This window comes from Zingiber officinale, chromosome 1A, assembly GCF_018446385.1.
Source record: "Zingiber officinale cultivar Zhangliang chromosome 1A, Zo_v1.1, whole genome shotgun sequence".
Classification (NCBI taxonomy): domain Eukaryota; kingdom Viridiplantae; phylum Streptophyta; class Magnoliopsida; order Zingiberales; family Zingiberaceae; genus Zingiber; species Zingiber officinale.
Genome location: NC_055987.1, coordinates 192415146 through 192440302, shown reverse-complemented (window position 1 = coordinate 192440302; position 25157 = coordinate 192415146).

Genomic DNA, 25157 nt, shown 5'->3' with positions numbered 1-25157 from the left:
ACTAGGTGTTTAGTCAAAAATATTGAAAATCCTGAAATTACACTTAAGGGACTTAGGAAAAATAATATGTACTCAATTAATCTACCCACATCCCCAATAAAGTGTTTAATAACACAAGAAGAGGAGACTGACTTGTGGCACAGAAGACTGGGTCACACTCACACTAGACTCATTTCAAGAATGAGTCATAACGGTCTAGTTAGAGGTCTGCCCAAACTAAAATTCATTGAAACCTCAATCTGTAATGCTTGTCAACAAGGAAAACAAACTAAGTCAACACACAAACCAACAAATCTAGAAAGAACCAACTCATTACTTGAGCTCCTTCACCTTGACCTATTTGATTCACATGGAGCCAAGTCATTAAGCAAGAACCAGTATTGCTTAGTAATAATTGATGACTATTCTAGGTTTACATGGGTAAGATTCCTAAAAACAAAAGATGAAACCTATGAAATATTTAGTAATTTTTGCAAATTAATAGAAAATGAAAAAGATACTAAAATTAAAAGAATAAGAAGTGATCACGGGGGAGAATTTGAAAATCATAGATTTACTCAATTTTGTAAAATAAATGGATATCTACATGAATTTTCATGTCCTAGAACCCCTCAGCAAAATGGCCTGGTGGAACGTAAAAATAGAACACTACAAGAAGCCGCCAGAACTATGTTAAATGAATATAATTTAAATCACCAATTTTGGGCTGAAGCCATAAATACTGCAAATCATATTCAAAACAGAATTTTAATCAATAAATATCACAAGAAAACTCCTTATGAACTATATTATCATAAAATTCCTAACTTAAACTATTTAAAAGTATTTGGTTGTAAAGTTCACATTTTAAATACTAAAGATTACTTAGGAAAATTTACACCCAAATCTAACCAAGGAATATTCTTAGGATACTCCTCTACCAGTAGAGCCTTTAGAGTATATAATCAAAATACCTTGAAAGTTGAAGAAACAACTAATGTAATATTTGATGAAGAAAATAATTTAACTAATGAAAATATTGACACTAATCCAAGAGCAGTAGACGATGATGAAATCCAACCTAATCTTAATGAGTCTGAAGAACAAGGTTCTGACTCACAGATAAGACCAACTAGAATAAGCACTTCTCACCCACCTGACCAAATTTTGGGTGACCCAAACCTTGGAGTCAGAACAAGATCATCCTATAGAAACCTTAGTCAGATCGCTCTAATTTCTAAAATTGAACCTAAAACTATAGAAGAAGCCCTGCCTGATCCAGACTGGATTATTGTAATGCAGGAAGAATTAGCCCAATTTGAGAGAAACCAAGTCTGGGACCTTGTACCTAAACCCATAGATAAATCAATAATAGACACCAAATGGGTTTTTAGAAATAAGTTGGATGATCAGGGTGATATCATAAGAAACAAAGCCAGACTAGTAGCCAAAGGGTTTAGTCAAGTTGAAGGATTAGACTACGATGAAACCTACGCACCAGTAGCTAGACTCGAATCCATTCGAATGCTATTAGCCTATGCAGCAAATAAAGGGTTTAAATTATTCCAAATGGATGTTAAGTCAGCCTTTTTAAATGGTTTCATCAAAGAAGAGGTCTATGTAAGCCAACCCCCAGGATTTGAAGACTTAGACAATCCTAATCATGTATTTAAGTTAAAAAAGGCCTTGTATGGACTTAAACAAGCCCCTAGGGCATGGTACGAACGGTTATCCAATCACCTTATATCCAAAGGCTTCAACCAAGGTCAAATAGATCCAACTCTATTTGTAAAAACTGTAGATAAAGATATCTTCATAGCTCAAATCTATGTTGATGATATAATTTTTGGATCTACTAACTCTAAATTTCTAAAAGAATTTGTTAGACTAATGGAAAATGAATTTGAAATGAGTATGGTTGGTGAACTTAATTTTTTTCTTAGGCTTACAAATAAAACAAACTAAAGATGGAAGTTATGTTTATTAAACTAAATATGCTAAGGAGTTAATTAAAAAATTTTGTATGGAAAATTCAAAAATAATAAATACTCCGATGGCAACCAACATCAATATTGACTCTGACCCAGTTGGAAAACCAGTAGACCCAAAATATTATAGAAGTATAATAGGTAGTTTACTGTATCTAACTGCAAGCCGGCCTGATATATTGTTTGCTGTAGGTATGTGCGCAAGATACCAATCCTGTGCAAAAGAGTCACACTTAACCTATGTTAAAAGAATACTTAGGTACATTAAAAGTACTCTGAATATAGGACTCTGGTACCCTAGAACTTGCACCCTTGACCTTCATGGCTATTCTGACTCAGATTACGCTGGATGCAAGTTAGATAGAAAAATCACAAGTGGCAGTTGTCAATTTATAGGGCAATGCCTTGTAAGTTGGTCAAGTAGAAAGCAACATTGTGTTGCTTTATCTACCACTGAAGCTGAATATATAGCCTTAGGTGAATGCGCATCTCAATTGCTATGGATGATGCATACTCTTAAAGACTATCAACTAAAATATCATAAAACAAAAATTTCAATTGATAATATAAGTTCAATAAATCTAACAAAAAACCCAATTCATCACTCAAGGACTAAACATATAGAGGTGAAGCATCATTTTGTAAGGGATCATGTAGCTAAGGGTGATATTATACTCAACTATGTTGAGTCAAAATCAAACCTAGCTGACATTTTCACAAAACCCTTACCTGAACTTGAGTTCAGCTCTCTTAGAAGACAAATAGGTATGTGTTGGGTAGAATAGATACTATAACATTATATTCTTGCATTTTTTTATAAATTCTAGGTAAAATCTTGATTTTGTCAAAATCCCTACTTTTCTAGAATTTCAAAAATTGGACTTAGCCTAGGATTTTCCCCTAGAAATCATGTTCCCCTAGGACTCAGCCAGAGCATCTCACAAACACCTAGGTTTACCTTGATTGTGTTTGTAAATCATAGAACGGCGTGAGATGCATAGGGTACAGCCTGGACTCAAGAATGCTTATATCTGTGCATCGATATGAGTCTGGGCGTTAAATATGCAATAAACATTAATCAAGTTAAGTTCTCCAGCTCTAGTCAAGTCTATCTGGAACAAAATAACTTAACTTGACTAACCAAGTGAAAGCTATTGTCCTGTAGACAATCAGCAAGTAACTCAAGGTTAGACAGTTGGCAAAGGATACTCAATCTTTTAGTTAAAAATGCCTATACTTTAGGGCTCTGATACCTGATCAACACCAATTACATTGCTATTCAACTTGACTCATGCTTGGACTTAACGACAAACTGAATTTAACTTAACTAAACATTTAGCTACTCCCTCTTTGCTAACAAAAGACTTTAAACTAAATATCTTTCAAACTTGAGAATGTTTTTAAGCTAAAATACTTAAAACTTTAGCTACATTTTCTAACTTTTACATCTTTTCAAAATCACCCTTGAAGACTCCTTCAAAAGTCAAGTTTGCAAAAGGCTTAGCTAAGTGATTTCTATGAAAATTAAAAGCTAAGTCAATGTTTCAAAAGAAAAATTCTTATTTTTTAATTTTTATTTCACTTAGCAAAAAGTTAAACAATGAAAATTAATTATAACAAAGCTAAGTGTTATAAAAGCTATTTCAAATTTTTCTAAGTATTACTAGTGTTTAAAAATTTCAGATTTTTTAAAAAAGGTGATAAATTTTCAAATCTTGTCTACTCTTATCCCTCTTTAAAAAGTTAAGCATCAAACTAACTTGCTCTTCTGAAAAATTCAGACTTCTTTCACACTGGTATATTTTGATATATGGCAAAGGGGAAGAGTAGGAAAATTCAAAAAACAAAAAGGAGGGCTTTTATTAAGGGGGAGTTTAGTATTACAAAGTTAAAAGTTTCCAGCTTAACTGTGCTTGCATTTAAAGTTTACTTACTTAAGCTTGGTTAAAACTTAATGCATCTTTTTGTTATCGCATGTTTTTTTTCTTAACTTTGAATTTCTTGTTGCCATAATCAAAAAGGGGGAGATTGTTGGTGCGGGAAGCATCTAACGATCGAACCTGAGTTTTGATAATGGCAAAGGATTCAAAGTTAAGGTGTGTTGTGATCTAACATGTTGAATGAGTATTTCAGGAAAAGTCCTAACTGCGGTTAGGCAGGTGAAAACCCCTAGGGGGTGGTAACCCTAGGTCCTATGGGGTGGTAACCCTAGGTGGAGAAAAGTCCTAGCTGCGGTTAGGCAAAGGGAAAACCCTAGGGGGTGGTAACCCTAGGTCATAGGGGGTGGTAACCCTATGCGGAAAGTCTTGGCAGGTCGGTAGCTTCAGGTAAAAGTCCTAGGGGGTGGTAACCCTAGGTGGAAAGTCCTGGTGTCGCGAACCAGGTGAAAGTCTGGACTAGCCGGGAAGCGGATGTCCAGCAGAAAGTCCGGAAGCGTCGAATGCTGAGCAAAAGTCCAGTCGATCTGGAGGATCGCACTGGCAACAGGTAAATCTCCTGAGTGGAGTAGGTGAGGACGCGTTCCCCGTAGAGGGAACAGTAGGCGTCGAGTCGACCTAGGGTTTCCGATTGGAAACCCGAAGTCAGGCTCGGATAGTCCGGAGACTATCATTATCAATTCTATTATGTTTCTGTGCTAACTTTGTTTTGCAGGGTATGTGTTTGGGACTAACACATTTTGCAGGAACAAAGGAGCAAGTTACAACTCGGATGAACAGTGTCCGAGGCGCCTCCATGGAGCTTGGAGGCGCCTCGGGTGCGAACCAGGAAAAGCCAGCGCAGAAGGTTGGAGGCGCCTTAGATGAAGTTCAAGGCACCTTGGGTCGAAGGTTGAAGGCGCCTTGGGTAGGCTGAAGGCGCCTTGAACTGGATGAAGTTCGACCAAGTCTGTGCTGATCTCCGCGGGTGACTCGACCTGTTTAAGGCGCCTTGAAGGGCTTCAAGGCACCTTGAACACCCTTTATAAGGGATCTCGAGCAGCAGCACCAGAACAACGAATTCCAAGTCTTCTTTCTTCAACGTGCTGCTCCGAAAGACTCCCGAAAGTGCTGCTACAAGTCTCCGACGACCCAGAGCTCCAAGATTTCTCTTTTCGTCGTCGGTATAGATTTCTTTTATCGCATTTCTTGTAATACTTAGTTTGTAATAATCGAGCTTATAGTTGTTGCCCACCGGAAGCGATCAAGGATCGCGGGCCTTCGAGTAGGAGTCGCCTTAGGCTCCGAACGAAGTAAAAATCTCTTGCGTCTTTGTGTGTTTGTTTTTATTCCGCTGCATTAACTCTTACGCTTTTTACGATTCCGATAATCGAACGAAATAGCCACGAGCGCTATTCACCCCCCCCCCCTAGCGCATCTCAATCCAACAAGGATGCTTTTGTTTCTTACATCCTTTGGAGCTTGGTGGTGGTGGCCGAAATTCTACATCCTTGGAGGATTCTTGGTTTGACCGAAACTTGCAAGGAGGAAGGAGAAGGGATTGGGTGGATCTCATCTCGGTAGATCGTTGCTCACACAACGTCCGGGATAAGAAGAGGAATACGGTAGAAGATCAAGAGGTCGTTGCATACAAAGGAAGGTATAACTAGTAATTATTTTCCGCATCATACTAGTTTTTCTTTTGTATGAATTCCAAGCACAAGAGGCATTAGATTCTATATTTTCAGATTAGATATTCGAAGTTGTGTTTTCTTTTCTTTTATTTTTTGAATTTGTGATTCGATTGTTCTTTTTGGTTAAACCCAATGTTATTTTAGGAAATTAAATATTGAATTTCTATTAAAGGCTTTGTTGAGGCAGTGGTGAGTGATCCCATACCCAAGAAGGTCAAGTGCCTCACCATGTTTGACTTGGGAGCCGATTTTAGAAATAAATATTTAATTGAATTTGTAACATAAGTTGATTTGGATCAATAGTGTTAAGTTCCGCTTGCGATCTAAGTCTAAACCATTAAGAACAGATAAGTTAAATTTTGAATAAATAATGTTAAGTTCTGTTTGTGATTCCTAATTTAATTTCTAAAGAACACAATAGGTTGTTTAGGAAAGGTTCGACACTTGTACAAAATTTTTGTACAGTGAAACCAGTACGATCTTCTTAGGACCAACCAACAATTGGTATCTGAGCTAGGGTTTGCCTCTGTGTGTTTGGTTTTCAAATTAATTATGCACATGTCATACATAATTTAGGCAGGATAATGGTAGGATATGCTAACTCTTTGGTTGCAGGCTCCAACTATTATGGCTTATAGATGTTGTGTGTGATTGGACCCTTGGACATGTCAAGGGCATTATTTTTGTGTGTGCATGATTGTATGTAACTAATACAGCAAGAGCTATATTAACCCTAGGTTTTAGAATTTTATTTTCGATCTAGATTACATGTACATTCCTTCGTGGAATATAGGATCGATATATGTAAAATTCTAATTTTGTCGCGAATCAGATGCTTGCGAGGCATGGTACTTTTTGACAACCAGAGGCGCAGCAGAATAAGAAGCAAGATAGACGCGATGACTGGATCCGATGGCGGTGGCTAAAGATGGCAGCAGCTAGGGTTGGAGCACACGGAGAACAGTGACAGAAAAGGTCATAATATTTGAAAAATTAATTTCTAAATTTATTACTTTTATTTACTGTGATGTGTGTGTGTGTGTGTGCATGTGATATATGCTAGCATATGTTAAAATTCCTCACCTTAAATAACTAAGTGGGAGAAGAATTTTTAAATAAATTCCACGGTCTCCATTACTGATTTGTAAGTGATGCAACAAGCTTACGTGTTGGCTCTGAGTGTTTCCCTCCACAACGGATGGGTTTGTTGTGGATCACTAGATCAAACTTCCTTTATGGATGGTTATAGGAAATTATTTAGGAGCGTGTGATCTTCTCAAACTGAAGGGGCACAATCTTATTTAATAGACTAAGTATCAAGTAATGGTATATACTTAGACGCATTCAATAGTATCCTCCCTAATGGAGTCACTGTTATTGTTTTGCGTGACCAAAGTAAAACCAACTATTAATTTTATTTGTCATAAAGTTAGGATGGCAAAATAATAAAATTAATGGGTAAGACCCTCCTCTTACAAATGTTGAATTTGTATACGTCCACGCTAACGTGGCATGCAAAATTCCCGGTGTTTGAGGTGTTGGTGAATTTAAATAATATTGTTTGAGGAATCAATGTTATTTTAAAATTCAAAGTTTTGACCAAATATTTGATCAAAGATAGACCAACTATTAATTTTATTTGTCATAAAGTTAGGTTGTCGAGATAATAAAATTAATGGATAATTTTTTTTTTTGAATTTGTATACTTCCACACTATCATGGCACATAAAATTCACAGGGATTTTAAAGTGTTGGTCTTGACCAAATATTTTTGTGATTCTTAGGATTTCAAATGTTTATCAATCCCCTAGCTGTTATACTATAGAATAGACTTAGTAGTCCCAATTATATTGATTGGAAATAAGACTTGGACATTATGATGGACTGTCCTATCTGAACTAAGAACAATATAGGTATATTTAATTCATTAGTTGTTGAAACATGTTTAGTGGTGTTATCTACCGGTACCTAATGTGTAGATACGGGAGCCACTAATCATGTCTAGAATTCATTGCAGGGTTCCAAGAAACCTGACAACTATATGAAAGGGAAAACACCGTCTACATGGGCACTACTACAAAAGTAGCAGCTATTGCAGTGGGAGATATTTATCCTCTAATAGGAATAAAATATGGATATTGAGAAATTGTCTTTACGTACCAAGTTTAGAAAGAACTCGATTTCAGTTTCTAAACTATTAAAGAATAGATATTCTGTCTATTTTTGATAACAAACTTGTTATCAAGAAAATAGAGAAGTTATCTATTCTGATACGTTAGTTGACAATTTATAATCCAATAACTCCCACGATACAATAAATGAAAATTAATAACACATCTTCTAACTTTAATAAGAGAAAGCAACCTTCAGAAATGAACCAATTATATCTTTGGCATCTAAGGCTAGGTTATATTAACTTGAGTAGGATTCTTTGGTAGCTGATGAACTTTTGGGTTTATTGGTAGTGGAAATCTTTCCAACCTGCGGGTCTTCCTTGGAAGAAAAAAAATAACCAAGAAGCTTTTAAGTCTATGGGGTATATAGCCAAAGATGTGTTGGAATTGGTTCATTCTGATTTGTGTGGACCTATGACTATTCAGGCAAGAGGTGGTTTCGAATATTTCGTCTCTTTTATAGACGACTATTTGAGATGCGGGTTATTTACTTGATGTGTCGCAAGTATAAGTACTTTGATAAGTTCAAAGAGTACTAGGCTGATGTGGAGTAACGTCAAGGTAAAAGTATCAAGACACTACGGTGAGATCGTAGTGGCGAGTACCTCTTAGGAGAGTTTAGGAGTCACTTATCAGAAGTTGGGATTCAATCCCAACTAATTACACCTGGTACACCCCAACAGAATGGTGTAATAGAAAGAAGGTATAGGACTCTTATAGAAATGATTAGATCGATGATGAGTTATTCAGAAAATTACCAAATTCATTTTGAGGATATACTCTAAAAACGGAAGTGAACATAGTACCTTCTAAGTCAGAACTCTCTACTCCAATAGAATTGTAGAAAGGGCGTAAGCCTAGTCTAAAGCATATTTAGATTTGGGGTAGTCCAGCACATGTGCTGAAGGAAGACACTGATAAGTTGGAATAGGAGTTCACTTGTTTGTACGTTATTCTAGAGAAACGAAAGGAGATTTATAGTCCTAAAAATCAGAAGATCATTGTTAGCATCAATGATCGATTTTTAGAAGAGGATTATGTAACCACAGGCCCATAAGTAAATTTGTTCTTAAATAATAAAGGACACGTCTAATCTAGTACCAATTGTACAAAATGAAATATCACAAGAAACTGCAACACGCATCATAAATGATGCACAATTGCAGAAAGTGCCTCGTCGTAGTGGGAGGGTTGTTAGGCAACCTAAAAGATTCATGTTTTGGGAGAGTCTTTGGACTTGATCCCCAGTAAACATGAACCTAATCCCCGAACATATGACGAAGCACTCCAAGATTAAGATGCATCATCTTGGCAAATAGCAATGAATACAGAATTAGAATATATATATTCTAATAAAGTCTGGAAGCTTGTAGAATCACCAAATGATGTAAAAGCTATTGGGTGAAAATAAGTCTACAATAGGAAAAGAGGGATAGATAGGAAGGTGTAAACTTTCAAAGCAAGGCTTGTTGAAAAAGGAAACTTTTTCACCGGTAGCCATGCTTAAGTCTACCCGGATTCTTTTACCTATTGCTGTTGCGGTGATGCTTCCTCGACTGCGATTTAAATTTATTAGTTTTAACAAATTTATTCAACTTTCTTACCAATAACGCTGCTTCGGTTTCGTCGATCGACGCTTTAGAGTCGGGATCGTCGTTTTCGGCTTGTAGGGCAATATTGATGTTCGTCTTCTTCATTTGCTTTGGCTCTGCAATTCGAGACTCGTGAAGTTCAAATGTCGAGAATAAATTTTCTAAACTACTTACCTCAAAGTCCTTAGAGATGTAGTATGCATCTACTAAGGAAGCTCATTCCAGAGTTCTGGGAAAGGCATTAAGTGCATACCAAATGGAATCTCGGTTCGTTATCGATTCACCGAGATTCGTCAGTTGCGTGATCAGCTCCTTGATCCTCACTTAGAGTTGCGTTACCTTCTCGCCGGTGTTCATCCGGAGATTCGTCAGCTGTGTCCGGAGGATATCCCGCCTTGCTAGCTTAGCTTCCGAGGTACCTTCGTGAAGCTCCAGAAATTTATCCCAGAGGTCTTTAGCAGAATCGTAGCTCCCGTTCCGACTTACCTCCTGGGGTGGAAGAACACTGAGCAGGTGGAATTCCGCCTTTTCGTTGGCCACAAAATCGGCATGCTCCTTCTTTGTCCAGTTGTATTCCTCTTTATCTTTTGGTGTTGTATATCCATATTTCATTATTAAAAGAATATCAAATTAGGTCTTAAAAAATACCTCCATTTTTCGCTTCCATGTAGCGAAGTCTCCTTCGAATTTTGGGGGATGAATGGTCGCGCCGGCCATCATCTTGATCTTGGTGCTTCAGTCGACGGTTAGTCCTTCTGAGGATGTTTGGCTCTGATACCAACTCTAGGTGCAGCGGAGCTGGCAAGAGGCGGGTGAATTGCCTGCACAATAAAAGTATACGCTCCTCAAGACTTTCAACTCAAGAATATATAGCAATAATAATAAAATAATAAAGCAAAAGAATTAGAGAAGACCAGAAATTGACTTGGTTACAACCAAGACGGTTGTTAATCCAAGGTGGTGAAATGTGCACTAACGATCTCCTTCTCTGAAGGCTGAGAAACCTTTTACACACTTAGAAGCTCAGAACTATTGTTAGGAATTGATTGCTTAAATGAATAATTATTTCCTAGCTCTAGGGGCCTTTAAATAGCTCCTAGAAATCCTATCTCGAAGGTCCAAGGCGCCTCCAACCAAGTCAAGCGAATAAAACTCTATCTGCGCTCAAACGATCGAGTTGACCATCTTGGAGGCGCCTCAAGCAGTGTTGAAGGCGCCTTCAACACTTGTTGGAGGCGCCTCCAAGGTTGAGGACAACGCAGGCACCTCCTACCTTTTGGCTTCCGATGCTCCGATAGCTTGGGTGATTGTGGCCAACCGGAATAGAGCTCACCCGAACTCAATTCCCGGTCTTTTCCTCGAGCAGTCTTCCCTCCCGACTTCTCGTCCCTCGAACGTCACGCACGTTCTTCTCGTTCACCAGAGTACTCTTCCACAGCTCTCTCGTCCTTCGGATGCACCGAGCCCGTCGGCTCCCTTCCCGTACCGTCCTTCTCGCTAGTTGCGTCTTCTGCTCGACTTCCTGTGCTCCTAAGTTCCTGCACACTTAGACATAGGGATGAGATAACAAGCAGGACCTAACCTAACTTGGTTGATCACATCAAAACACTCACGGGGTCCAACATCTCTTTCCTGTTCCATTTCTTCTCCATTCACTTATTCAACAATCTTTTCGTCAACATTAGCACCATTTCAACTAATTTTCGTCTGACTCAAATTCTTAACAGGATCAATCTAATATATTGTTGACCATAAAAAAATTTAACAATTCACTGTCTTAATAGTCTCTTCTGCTTTGTCTTATAGGAACAACTCTTTGAGTTCTCATATACAAATAACAAATGGAAACTTCAGTTATCATTTGTTATTCTATCTGTTCGATACAAGGGGCATCCTGGAAATCTAACCTAGTGTTTTCAGGTTATTGAAATGTCCGGTGTGTCAGCTGCATCAGACATCTGGAGTGTTGGTTGCACAGTCATAAAGTTGATTACTTAATATAATATATAATGCCATATCAGACATCTGGAGTGTTATCCTTTGAGGGATGAGTATTGTGCCTATGCCCGGTGCATTTGCAATCTTCTTATTCACCTTGGGCTTTATGATCATAAATTTCATGCTTGAGCTAATTATACATATATTCAAGTTGTCTTTTAAAAACGCGCGTGATTTATTTTCTATATATTTACATAACATATATTGCTTTTACATGTTTTAAGACAAGAGAGAGTCAAATGAGAACAAAAAAATTATTAACCTTGATGTTGAAATGTGGAAAAAAATTTATAAACTAAACATTTTCTGTTATGTAGAAACAAAACTAAATAATGTAATGCAGTATCCATGAGAATGGATTCAAAAGAATAGTTAGGATATGAAAATCAAATTCTTATATGATCAATGTGTACCTCATTGGCTAAACGGAATTTTTGAAAGAATCATAGTAATTATTTAAGGCATGTAATAGCATATAAAAATAGTATAACAAAGATGAGAATGTGAATTTGGATGTGAGGGCCTACTAGATAGATACAGTAAAAATATTACTGTGAGAGCAATTGGATGTACTGCTAAAATGAGAAAAAAATTTGAGATGGTAGGGACATGTTCAAAGGCTATTTATAGATTCTATAATTAAATGAGTTGAACCATTAAGGTTGAAAGCATAGTGGTTAAAGATGATCAAAGAAAACTCTAGTTAATAGACTATAAACTGATTTAAAATGTGAATACGATTAGTCATATAACTTTACATAAAGTTCAATGAAAAGGTAAGATCCAAATAGCTTGCTCATTACTCCATCGACAGGTTCGTGATGATGATAGACTTGATATAAATAAGTTGTGTCCTCTTCTCTTCATCCCATAATTGTGTGTGTGTGTGTATTCGTGTATAAAGATAAAAATCAAAATTCACCTTGGAAAAAAGTTTGGTAGATGATTTTCCTGGATGTTCTCTCTTATGTGATTGGTGAGAATTTAATTTCCAACTTCGGTTGCATTTAGGAAAGTGGCTCAGAAGTTATTCACACTTGTTGATGTCTTTGTAGACTGTTTTGAGAAGGTTTGCCCCAAAACTACAACAGAAAAGAAGTAATATAATTTGCGAAGGTTTTCTTTCTTGACGCAATATAATTTGCATTATTTCAAAAAATTTAATATGGTGGATATTTAAATCCACATATTTGAATATTTTATTAAAAGAATTAAATTTTATCAAAATTTGAAATCACTGCTATAATGTGATATTAGTTATGAATGGCTTGCAAGAAGAACTAGGCTGTAAGTCAATTGTTTTTCTACCGACTATATTTTTTTTTTTCATGGAAACTACATTTTTTTTCTTAACCACTAAAACACTGAATGGAGAAAGAAACATTTTTAACTCTTTAATGACCTTTTTGGTGTGCTTGCACAGCGAAGCCATTGGAAACAAAAGGAAACTGTTCACCACTTACCGAGGAATTTATTGAAGAATATGTAGAAATGTTTTCAATTTCATCTAGGTTGTATGTGAACAGCAATCAGCATTTACACAGAGGTATCTGAATATTGTCAATCCATTGAAACCAAACAATAATCTTGGACGCAGTGTTAGCAAAAGTTAGTAGTATTTTCCTTTCAGTTAAGTTCCATGGAAAGAATTCTAAATTAACACGAAATCTTTTACTAAGTTTCTTCTTTTGTCCTTGTTCGTAGGTAATTTTCAGTGTATATGCAGTGCTTTCGCCTTCGGTGCTCGAAAACTTGGTCGGATACTTCAGTCATCTTCTGAAAATATTGTAGATGAAATTAATTTGTTCTTTGTAAGCACCTCCTTATCTAAACATGGAAGTCGGGAAAGACCAGATGTGCAAACTCTAGTTCCCTAAAGAGTGGAACAGTAGATCATGGGGGAGACGAATACAGAGTATCGAACATATATAAATGGAAACAAGGACTCTCATTTTGCGACTTCACCAACTCGTGACTCTTATGTAGCATCGATTGATGCAATAAATAACCTCAAGAAGAGGTCCTTTGGGATGGACTAGCGGCCAGTGCATGAGGTGTTATTATCATAAGTTCTAAGGATCAAATCCTAACTAGTAGTCGGGTTCCTGTCGTCCCCTATGTACTAGTCACTGTTCGAGCTAGTAGCCCTCGTGATTTATCTCCTCTTGGATGCCTTTGCCAATGAACCTACCAAGCCTATTTATCATGCATAGGCGGCGGTTACAAAGGAGGTTACAAGGTGGTTACACCAACCACTTGTGCCACATAGACATAACTTCCTCAACTTCCAAAACCGCCATGTCCATGTGTCTTTGGCTGCATTGGCTCCATGCCAAGTGGCAACCTGCACCCATATGCTTGCTCCATCATAATGCTGCATTGGATCCACGCCAAGTGTCAGCATGTTCCACTTGTGCTTCGCCCCATGGCTTCACCGCATTGGTCCACGCCAAGTGTCAATTTGCACCCCTTGTGCTTGACCACGTCATGGCTTCGTTGGCACCCACGAACGGTCCATCTGTCCGCCTAGTGTTCGCACAATCGGCTCCGTATCTTTGGCACCACGGACAGTCCATCTGTCCACCTTTGGCACCACGGGCAGTCCATCTGTCCGCACCACGAACAAGTCCCGTTTGTCCGCATTCATCCATGGCTCCGTTGCTTTGGCCCCGCGCCAAAGTCTGCTTGCACACCAAGTGCTCGACCCACGGCTCGATCTCTTTGGCACCACGAACAAGTCCCGTCTGTCCGCTTCCTTGGAGCCACGGGTAAGTCCCGTCTGCCCACACCTTCGTTGCCATAGACAAGTCCGTCTGTCTACTCCATCAGCAACACGAGCAAGTCCATCTGCTCATACAACGGACAAGTCCCGTCTGTCCGCCTTTGCTGCTTCGGCATGCCCAGCACACATGCCTTGCTCGCCTCATTGCCAAGTCCTGCCACATGCACGACTTGGGCTTAGGCAGCACCCCGCGTGCTACCGTATCTACAACATCGACATGGCTTGTGCACAGCCACGCCCAGATCATTGCCAAGCCTTGCTCAACTAAGGCCTGGGCTTTGGACAGCCCCATGCTGTTGCTCCACTGGCCGCTTGGCATGTCTAGCATACATGCCACGCCCGCTTCGCTGCTAAGTCTGCCTCCTGCAAATTTAGTCTTGGATAGTGCCCCGTGCACTGCCAATCCTTTGCTTGGCATGGCTTTCGCCCATGCCACTCTCGCTGGTTTGCTAAGTCCGTCTCCTGCAGACTTGGGTTTGGACAGTGCCCCGCGCACTGCCAGTCCACTGCTTGGCATGGCTTGCGCTCATGCCACGTTTGCTGTTTTGCCAAGTCTTCCTCCTGTAAGACTTGGGCTTGGGCAGCCTCGCGCCGCCGCTTCGCTTGGCATGCCTTGCGCGCATGCCACACCTTGCCAAGTCTGCCTCCTGCTAGACTTGAGCTTGGACAGCCCCGCGCCGTCCAAATACTCCGCTGCTTGACATGTGCCCCACGCACATACCCAATAGGCTGGATCAAGGAGCAACGAGCCAATCCTTCATGTCCAGCCTAGCCGCCAAGCTTAAGTGGGTAACAAACCACCCCTACCCGATGAAATTGACGCCCTCGTCGAACTCTTCCGTTGGCAGGCCTCCTTCTTTGACATAGTCCCCATGACTTTGCCAACCTGCTCTGAGTATACCTCCATGTTTCCTTCATTTTTGTTAGCATCAAAACCAACAATTGAATTCAGTAAATGTAAAGGATTAACCAAAGCAGCAACTTCCTGTTCATCGCCTTCCTCATTCTCTACCGCTAAGAGAACATTCAACTTCTCTCGCTTGGGGCACTCCCGCACCAAGTGAGGCCCATTGCATAGAAAACAGCCTTGACTCTTCAAGTTGTTATTTCCTTGGGCTACAGAATGATCCTTCCCGCCATTCCGCCGACTGCTAGCCGCATCTTTCTTCCGTCCCACCTCCTTCTCCTTTCGATTCTTCATGAATTTAGGAGGGGAAGAAGTCTCCAAACTCTCCTTGTTGGAGTGAAAATCGGCCAAGGCATTCGCGGCAACGATAGCACCAGGAAGATCCCGCACATTCTGCCTTCGAAGTTCAATTTGCGCCCATGGTTGCAAACCTTACAGAAAGTTGTAGAGTTTGTCCTCCTCGGACATGTTGGAAATATCCAACATCAAGGAAGTAAATTCCTTGACATAATCTTGAACAAAGCCCTTCTGCTTGAGACTTTTCAGTTTGTCTCGTGCCACCCACGAGACATTGCTTGGAAGAAATTGCGCCTTCAATTCCTTCTTCAACTAAGCCCAAGTGTCAATTTTCTCCTGTCCAACATCGACATCATCCACCATGCAAGTTCTCCACCATAACTTCGCATCACCACCAAGGTACATGCTGAAAATTGTCACTTTCTCCGTTTCAGGCACACGAGCAGCAAGAAAATACTACTCCATGTCCCACAAGTAATTCTCAAGTTCCTTGGTGCTCCATGCACCCCCATAAGCCTTGGGTTCTGGAACTTTTACCGCAGGACGATCCTTTGGACGTTCAGCACTTGAAGAAACCACTCTTTGTAGAACAACCAATTCGGAGTGCAGTGTCTCATTGTCTTTATAGATTTGATTGAGTTCCTCCATCAAAGACCCACGAATTTCATCAATAGAAGCCTCCAAGTAGGCAATCTTCTCCATAAGATTGTAATCAACAACTTCTCCGTCAGGGACAGCACCGATCAAAGCCTCAAGATGAGAAACTCGTTCTCTGATTTCATGGTTGCCTCCAGCCATCTTGCTTGAAATTTCGCCCAAACTTTGTTTCCACTAGCCAAAGTTTGTCACCTTGTCGCCACAACAAGGCTCTGATACCAGTTGTCACTTTTTAACGAACATGGCAAGCATTCTGCTAGATCACCTATTAACGAACTGGTCTAGAAGTGTGTTGGTATTCATGTTGCGGAAACAAACCTGCATCAATATCAGAAACTACAACAGAAGCAAGACAGAGAACAGCAGAACCTTCTGCAGACGCTAGCTTCTGTAGCGCAAGCTTCTGCAGGACGAAACAAACCAAAACTTAAGAAATCTCGAACAATCTTTGAGCAAATGCTCTTTTCTGGATTTTTTCAATAGATTGATTTTTTTGAAACCATTATATCACGAACCTTAAATAGACAAAACAAAAAGAAATGAAAAGATAACAAGACAAATGAAAGGACACCATTAACTCTAGACCATTAAAACTCATTTAATCTTCATTATCTTCAGTATTCAATCTCCATTATTATCAGCATTTATTCTCCATTGTCATTAGCTTTGAACCAACACCAACAAAGTGACTCCTTGGTTTTTGAGGAAAACATTACGAGCTAACATTCCATTGATGATGCTATAAATTAATCTTCATTCCACAAGATGAAAGTTTTAAGCCGTCAACATCTGGAAATGTTTTTCATGCACTCCACTAGTTTTCATGTTTAGAGAGAACAATCACAATGAGAGGACATTGGGTAATATGAGTAGGAGAGAAAATGTTGTGGTGGGTATTGAATAATGCATATCCTGACCTAGAGAAGAGAACCCACTGTAGGATCGAGATGCGCTAGAGAAGGGGTGAATAGCGCTCGCGACTATTTCTTTCGATTATCGGAATCGTAAAACAATCGTCGAGTAATTAAAACGCAGCGGAATAAAATAAAGAAACACAAACATAGAGGAATTTACTTCGTTCGGAGCCTAAGGCGACTCCTACTCGAAGACCCGCGATCCTTGATCGCTTTCCGTGGGCAACAACTATAAGCTCGTAAAACTATTACAAACTAATTACAATTCAGAGCAATAAAAAAAATTATACCGGCAACAAAAGACTAAATCTGAAGCTCCGGGTTGTTGGGGTGTCGTTGCAGCACTTCGGGATCGTCTCGTAGGCAGCTTGTAGCAGAAGGTTCGCTTGGAAGAAGATGATTCAAGCTGCTGGTCGAGATGTCCTTTTATTGGACGTTCAAGGCGCCTCCAATGTCAGTTAAGGCGCCTTGAACCCCAAAACTTATCCCTGTTCCTGCGTTGTGATAACCTCCGCTGACTACTGCTTATCCCAACCTGAAGGCGCCTTCATCAAAGCTCCAAGGCGCCTTCAATCAATGGTCCGAGGTGCCTTCAATCCCTATGAAGGCGCCTCCAGCTCCACTTCGCAGCCAGCTTCAGCCTTGCACCCGAGGCGCCTCCAAGCTCCATGGAGGCGCCTCGGATACTATTCATCCGAGGTTAATCTTTGCACTTTGGTCCCTGCAGGATGCATTAATCCCAAATATACCCTGCAGCAGAAAGTTAGCACATAAAACATAATAGAAGTAATAATGACAGTCTCCGGACTGTCCGAGTCTGACTTCGGATTTCCGACCGGAAACCCTAGGTCGACCCGATGCCTACTGTTCCCTCTACGGGGAACGCGTCTTCACCTACTCCACTCAGGAGATTTACCTGATGCCAGTCCGGTCCTCCAGACCGACTGGACTTTTGCTCAGCGTCCGATGCTTCCGGTCTTCATGCTGGATGTCCAGTCCTCGACCCATCCAGACTTTTACCCGGTTCGCGACACCAGGATTTTAACCTAGGGTTACCACCCCCTAGGATTTTTGCCCGAAGCGTCGACCCGCCAAGACTTCCCGCACAGGGTTACCACCCCCTATGACCTAGGGTTACCACCCTATAGGGTTTTCCCTTGCCTAACCGCAGCTAGGACTTTCCTGAAACACTCAGTCATATCAATCAGATAACAATTAAACTTAACTTTGAATCCCTTTGCCATTATGAAAACTAAGGTTCGATCGTCGGATGCTTCCCGCACCAACAATCTCCCCCTTTTTTATTATGGCAACCGAAATTCAAAGTTAAGTAAAAAATGCAATAAAGGTAAATATAAATGAGTACAAGCATAAGTAATGCCTAAGCACATTGAAGCTCCCCCTTAATAGGAGCTCCCCCTGAAACTGATTTAGTTTTAAATTATTTGAATTTTAGTTTCTAATTCCTTTGAATTTCCTTATACTCTCCCCCTTTGCCATATATCAAAAATAAAGAGGGAGAGAAAAAAAAATGAGTACTGAAGTAAACACTTAGCTTTTCAATTTAATTTTCATGTAAACATTAAAGTTTAATAAAATTTCTTCTAAATTCTAAGTTTAAGATTTTTGAAATTAATTTTTAAAGTATTTTTTAAATGATTTTGAAATTAATTTTCAAAGGAATTTTGAATAAGTTTTCAAAGGATTTTTCAAAAGTTTTCAAATTAATTTTCAAAGGAATTTTGAAATAAGTTTCCAAAGGATTTTTCAAAAGTTTTTTTAAAATAATTTTTTAAAGAATTTTAAAAGAATTTTTTAAAGATTTTGAAATTGATTTTCAAATAATTTTTCAAAGAATTTTAAAAGTTTTTTTTTTAAAGATTTTGAAATTGATTTTCAAATAATTTTTCAAAGAATTTTAAAAGTTTTTTTTAAAATATTTTGAAATTGATTTTCAAATAATTTTTTAAAGAATTTTAAAAGAATTTTTTTTTTTAGATTTTGAAAAATTTTTTAAAGATTTTGAAATTGATTTTCAAATAATTTTTTAAAATTTTTTAAAGAATTTTAAAAGAATTTTTTAAAGACTTTGAAATTGATTTTCAAATAATTTTTTAAAATTTTTTAAAGAATTTTTTAAAGATTTTGAAATTGATTTTCAAATAATTTTTCAAAGAATTTTAAATTCCTTAGTCATCTCACCCGATCTAAATTTTCAATCAAGGAATCTTATAATTTTTGTGAGATAAATTGAGGTTCAAATTAAGGGTTTGATTTAACTTTGTGTTAGATTCAGGTTTAGCTTTGGGTTCAACAAGTAAGTATTTTTTGGATAAACTTCTGGGCTATGGTGAGTCACAAGGAACTCATTAAAGTAACCATGCCTTCGAGGTTTTCCAAATAGTCCTATACCCATTGAACTTAATACTAAACCTTGGTCTAACTTGTTAGGATCCATTTAAGGGTAGCTTCGGTCAGTTCCACTTGACCAAATGCACCAGGTCGAAGTCATATCTTCCTAGACATGCGATGCCCAAGCTCCCTAACGTACTATCTGTTGGTTGCTACTCGGAAAACCTAGAGGTTCCACTGTACAAAAATTTTGTACAAAGGTCTGAACCTTTTCCTATCTACCATGTGTTCTTTTAATTTAAATTTTGGATCGCCTGCGGAACTTAACACGTTTGATCCAAAACTTAATCTATTTGTTCTTTTAGGTTTTGACTTGGGTCTCCTACGGAACTTAACACGTTCGACCCAAATCACCTTAAGTTATTAATTCCATTAAATATTAATTTCCATAATTGGTTCCCAGTACTGACGTGGCGAGGCACACAGCCTTCTTGGATATGGGAGCAACCACCACCGACTAGATAAAACCTTTTATAGAAAGCTAATATTTAATTTCCTAAAATAACTTTAGGTCAACCGAAAAGAACAATCAAATCACAAGAAAAAAAACAAAGAAACACTATATCGAAAACAAATTCGAAACACTAGAATCGTATGCCTCTTGTATTTAGTATTATTTCCAAAAATAACTAGTATGATGCGGAAAGAAAAATTACTAGTTATACCTTTTAGAAAGACCTCTTGATCTTCTACCGTATTCCTCTTCTAACCTCGGACGTTGTGTGGGCAACGATCTTCCGAGATGAGAACCACCAAGCACCTTCTTCTTCCTTACAAGTTTCGGCCATCAAAACTTCTCCTAGGATGAAGAGGTTCGGCCACCACCACCATGCTCCAAGGGATGCTAGAAAAGAGGCTTCTTTTCTCTCCTTCTTCTCCTTCTTAGATCCGGCCACCAAAGCTATCTCCACCATGAGAAGGTTTCGGCCACACAAAGGAGAGGAGAGGAAAGAAAGGGTCGGCCACACCCAAGGAGAAAAGAGGAAAAATAATAGAGTCGTTAGCATTGAAGCCTCCTCTACCCCTCTTTTATAATCCTTGGTCTTGGCAAATAAGAAAATTTAATAAAAACTTCCTTAATTATTTTTCCATTGAAAAGGAAAATTTATTTAATTAAAATAATTTTCTCTTTTCAAATTTATAATGGCCGGCCACTCTTCTCCCCAAAACAAGGAGAGTTTTAATTAAAACAAAATTAAAACTTCCTAATTTGTTTCTAGAAATTTATAAAAATTTCTCCAATAATTTTAATCCCTTCATGATTGGTTAATAAAAGAAATTTTATAAATTAAAATCTTTCTTTTAAACATGTGGATAATTTCCAAAAAGGAAAGTTATCTCTAAAAATTAAAATCTCCTTTCAATCTACAAATAAGGAAAGATATTAAATCTTTTCTTAATCTTTTGTAGAAACTAATAAAAGAGAATTTTTAATTTTTAAACTTTCTTTTAAATCATGAATATAATTAAAAGGAAATCTTTTACCAAAATTAAAATCAACCTTTTAATCTACAAATAAGGAAAGAGATTTTAACTCTTCTCTTAATCTTTTGTAGAATCTTATAAAAGGAAGGATTTAAATTTTTAAACTCTCTTTTAAATTATATTATCCACATAAAAAAAATTTAAAATTAAAATTCATTTTTATTTTAATAGGGCCGGCCACATGAATTCACCCATGAACATACCCATGGCCGGCCCTAGCTTGGTCTCCAAGCTAGCTTGGTCGGCCCCTATAGGATGGGTAAGAAGGTGGGTATAGGTGGGTATAGTACTCTATAATTAAGAGGCTACGATAGGGACCGAGAGGAGGAATTGGTTTTGGTCTCCCGATAAAATTAAGCATCCCGTGCTCGCCCCGAACACACAACTTAATTTTATCAATAATAATTCATTCCACTAGAGAACTATTATTGAACTACCGCACCAATCCCAAATTATATTTTGGGCTCCTTCTTATCATGAGTGTGTTAGTCTCCCTATGTTTAAAATAACAAATGTCCACTAATTAAGTAAGTTACTGACAACTCACTTAATTAATATCTAGCTCCAAGAGTAGTACCACTCAACTTCATCATCATGTCGGACTAAATCCACCTGCAGGGTTTTAACATGACAATCCTTATGAGCTCCTCTTGGGGACATTCTCAACCTAGATTACTAGGACACAGTTTCCTTCTATAATCAATAACACACACTATAAGTGATACCATTTCCCAACTTATCGGGCTTATTGATTCATCGAACTAAATCTCACCCATTGATAAATTAAAGAAATAAATATCAAATATATGTGCTTGTTATTATATTAGGATTAAGAGCACACACTTCCATAATAACCGAGGTCTTTGTTTCTTTATAAAATCAGTATAAAAGAAACGACCTCAAATGGTCCTACTCAATACACTCTAAGTGTACTAGTGTAATTATACAGTCAAGATAAACTGATACCTAATTACACTACGACCTTCTAATGGTTTGTTCCTTTCCATTTTGGTCGTGAGCTACTGTTTATAATTTATAAGGTACCGATAACATGATCTTCTGTGTGTGACACCACACACCATGTTATCTACAATATAAATTAATTGAGCAACTACATTTATCACAAATGTAGACATTTGACCAATGTGATTCTTATTTCTAGATAAATGTTTTATACCAAAAGCTAGGCTTTTAGTATACATTCTAGCAATCTCCCACTTATACTAAAAGACTAAGCTGCCATATTTGCTGCCATACATCTGATTCCCATGCCTTTCAAAAAACTCTTGCCTTAAGGACCTTAGGTTATCATCTGATGCAATCTAGGCGGCAACAACTTCTCCTCGTTTATACGATTTCTCGTATTGGGTGGTACTTGCGCTCTATTGTGTTTACTTGCCTTATAGACTTATGGTTTCTTCGAGTTTGCTACTGCACCAATATTATTACAATAAATTGTAATAATCTTTGGACAAACCAGAAATCATATCTAAGTCTATCTTGAGGTTATTGAGTCATTCAGCTTTTATGGCTACCTCAGAGCCTTGCTATATACTCAGCTTCTATGGTGGAGTGCAGAAAAACACCTATGCTTATCACTCTTCCATAGTTATGACTTTTCCTCCTAAAGTAAACACAAAACCCCGAGGTCGACTTATTTTTGTCTCTATCCGATTGGAAGTCAAAATCCATGCAACCCACAAGGACTAAATTAACTGCCTTGTAAGCTAGCATATAATCTCTAGTGCCTCTAAGGTACTACAATATATGCTTTACTGTAGTCCACTATCCTTGTCCAGGGTTTCTTTGATATCTGCTAACTATGCTCTTGGCAAAACATATTTCTGATCTCGTGCATAGCATACATTAGGCTTCCAACAGCCGTAACATAAAGAACTGCCTTTATTTCCTTTATCTCCTTTGATGTCTACAGAGACATATCTTTAGATAAAGTTACTCCATCCTGAAAAGGTAAGAAACCTTTCTTGGAGTTTTGTATGCTTAAAACGAGTAAGGATTTTTCCAATATATGAAGCTTGGGATAAGTAAAATATTCTTTTCTTGCGATCCCTTATTACTTTGATCTCAAGAATATATACATTCTCCCAAGTCCTTTATATCGAATTGTTTGGACAACCATACCCTTACTTCTGACAACATTTTGATATTGTTTCCAACTACCAAAAATGTTATCTAAGTATAGTACAAGAAATATCACCACGTTTCCATCACATCTTTTGTATACACAAGACTTATCCGGTTACTAAATCCATAGATCTGGATTACTTTGATAAACCGGATGTTCCAAGACCTTGAAGCTTTGCCTCAGTCCATAGACTGATTGAGCTTGCACACAAGATGCTCTTAGCCCTTTGCAATGAACCCTTCTGGTTGCTTTATATGGATACTTTCATCAAGACTTCCATTAAGGAATGCTATCTTGACATCCACTTGCCAAATAGATAAAAGAATCCGAATAGACTTAAGCATGGCTACCAGTGAAAAAGTTTCCTTTTTCATCAAGCCTTGCTTTGAAAGTTACTACCTTCCTTTCTATCCCTCTTTTCCTATTATAGACCTTTTTACACCCAAAGGCTTTTACATCATTTGGTGGTTCTACAAGCTTCCAGATTTTATTAGAATACATATATTCTAATTCTGTTATTCATTACTCTTTGCCAAGATGTTGCATCTTTATCTTGGAGTGTTTCGTCATATGTCCGGAGATCAGGTTCATGTCCTCCAGGGATCAAGTCCAAAAACTCTCCCAAAACATGAATCTTTTTAGGTTGCCTAACAACCCTCCCACTACGACAAGAAACTTTCTGCAATTGTGTATCATTTGTGATACGTGTTGCAGTTTCCTTGTGGTATCTCATCTTGTACAGTTGGTACTAGATTAGACATGTCTTTTATTATTTCCTTAAGAACAAATTTTCTTATGGGCACATGGTTTATTACATAGTCCTTTTCTAAAAATCAGTCATTGATGCTAACAATGACCTTCTGATTTTTAAGACTATAAACCTACTTTCATTTCTCTAGGATAACCCACAAACAAGTGAATTCCTGTCCAACTTATCATTGTCTCTCTTCTGCATATGTGCTGGACTACCCGAATCCGAATATGCTTCGAAATAGGCTTACGCCTATTCAGCAATTCTATATGAGTAGAGAGTTCTGACTTTAGAATGTACTATATTCACTCCTGTTTCCAGAGAATATCCTTAAAATGATTTTGATAATATTCTTAATAACTCATCAATCTACTTATTTCCATAAGAGTCCTATACCTTCCTTTTCCTACACCATTCTGTTGGGGTGTACCAGGTGCAGTTAGTTGGGATTGAATCCCTACTTCTGATAAATGACTCCTAAATTCTCCCAAGAGGTACTTGCCACTACGATTTTATCGTAGTGTCTTGATACTTTTACTTTGTCATTTCTCCACATCAGCCTCGTATTCTTTGAATTAATCAAAGCACTTAGACTTGCGGCACATCAAGTAAATATATCCGTATCTCAAATAGTTGTCTATAAAATAGATGAATATTTGAAACAACTGTTAGGATCCTTCGTACGGAGGCTAGAGAGGGGGGTGTGAATAGCCGACCCCAAATTGTCGCGTTTCTACAAACTAGGGTTAGCGTAGCGGAAATAAAATGAATAGAAACGAAAGCGGAAAGATCAAACCTCAAACTCGTCGATGTAACGAGGTTCGGAGATAGACTCCTACTCCTCGGCGTGTCCGTAAGGTGGACGAAGCCTATCAATCCGTCGGTGGATGAGTCCCCGGAAAACCGGCTAATAATAACTCCTTCTGGGTGGAGAAACCTCACCACAATATCTCTTGCAATAGCAAGAATGAAGTACAGAAATACAGCTGGTTTCCGTTGACGAAGCAGCAACTTCACGGAAGAACAGCAGCAGCTGACCAGCCAGGGAAGCTCACACGAAGCTTCAGAAACAAAGAGCTCAGCAAAGCTCAAATCACAGTCTCGTGAGGAAGAGAGTATCCATCTCTTTCGTCTACTGTAACGGTCTTATACCTGCTCCTGCGAGGAAGACAAAGAAGACACAAATCTAGCCGTTGGGTCGCAACGGCTAGTGCGTGGACCGATCAGGCTGAAGCCTGATCGGTCCAGATCCTCTCTGATCGGTCTTGGGGACCGATCAGGACTTGTGCTGATCGGTCCCCAGACCGATCAGCCCTCTTCACAGAGAACTCGCCCAAGTTCTCTGATCGTCTCCTGATCGGCCTGTGGACCGATCAGGGTGCATGTGGATCGGTCCACAGACCGATCCCCTCCTTTTTTCTTTGCCTTCTGTTCGCTTTCTGATCGGTCTGCAGACCGATCAGAT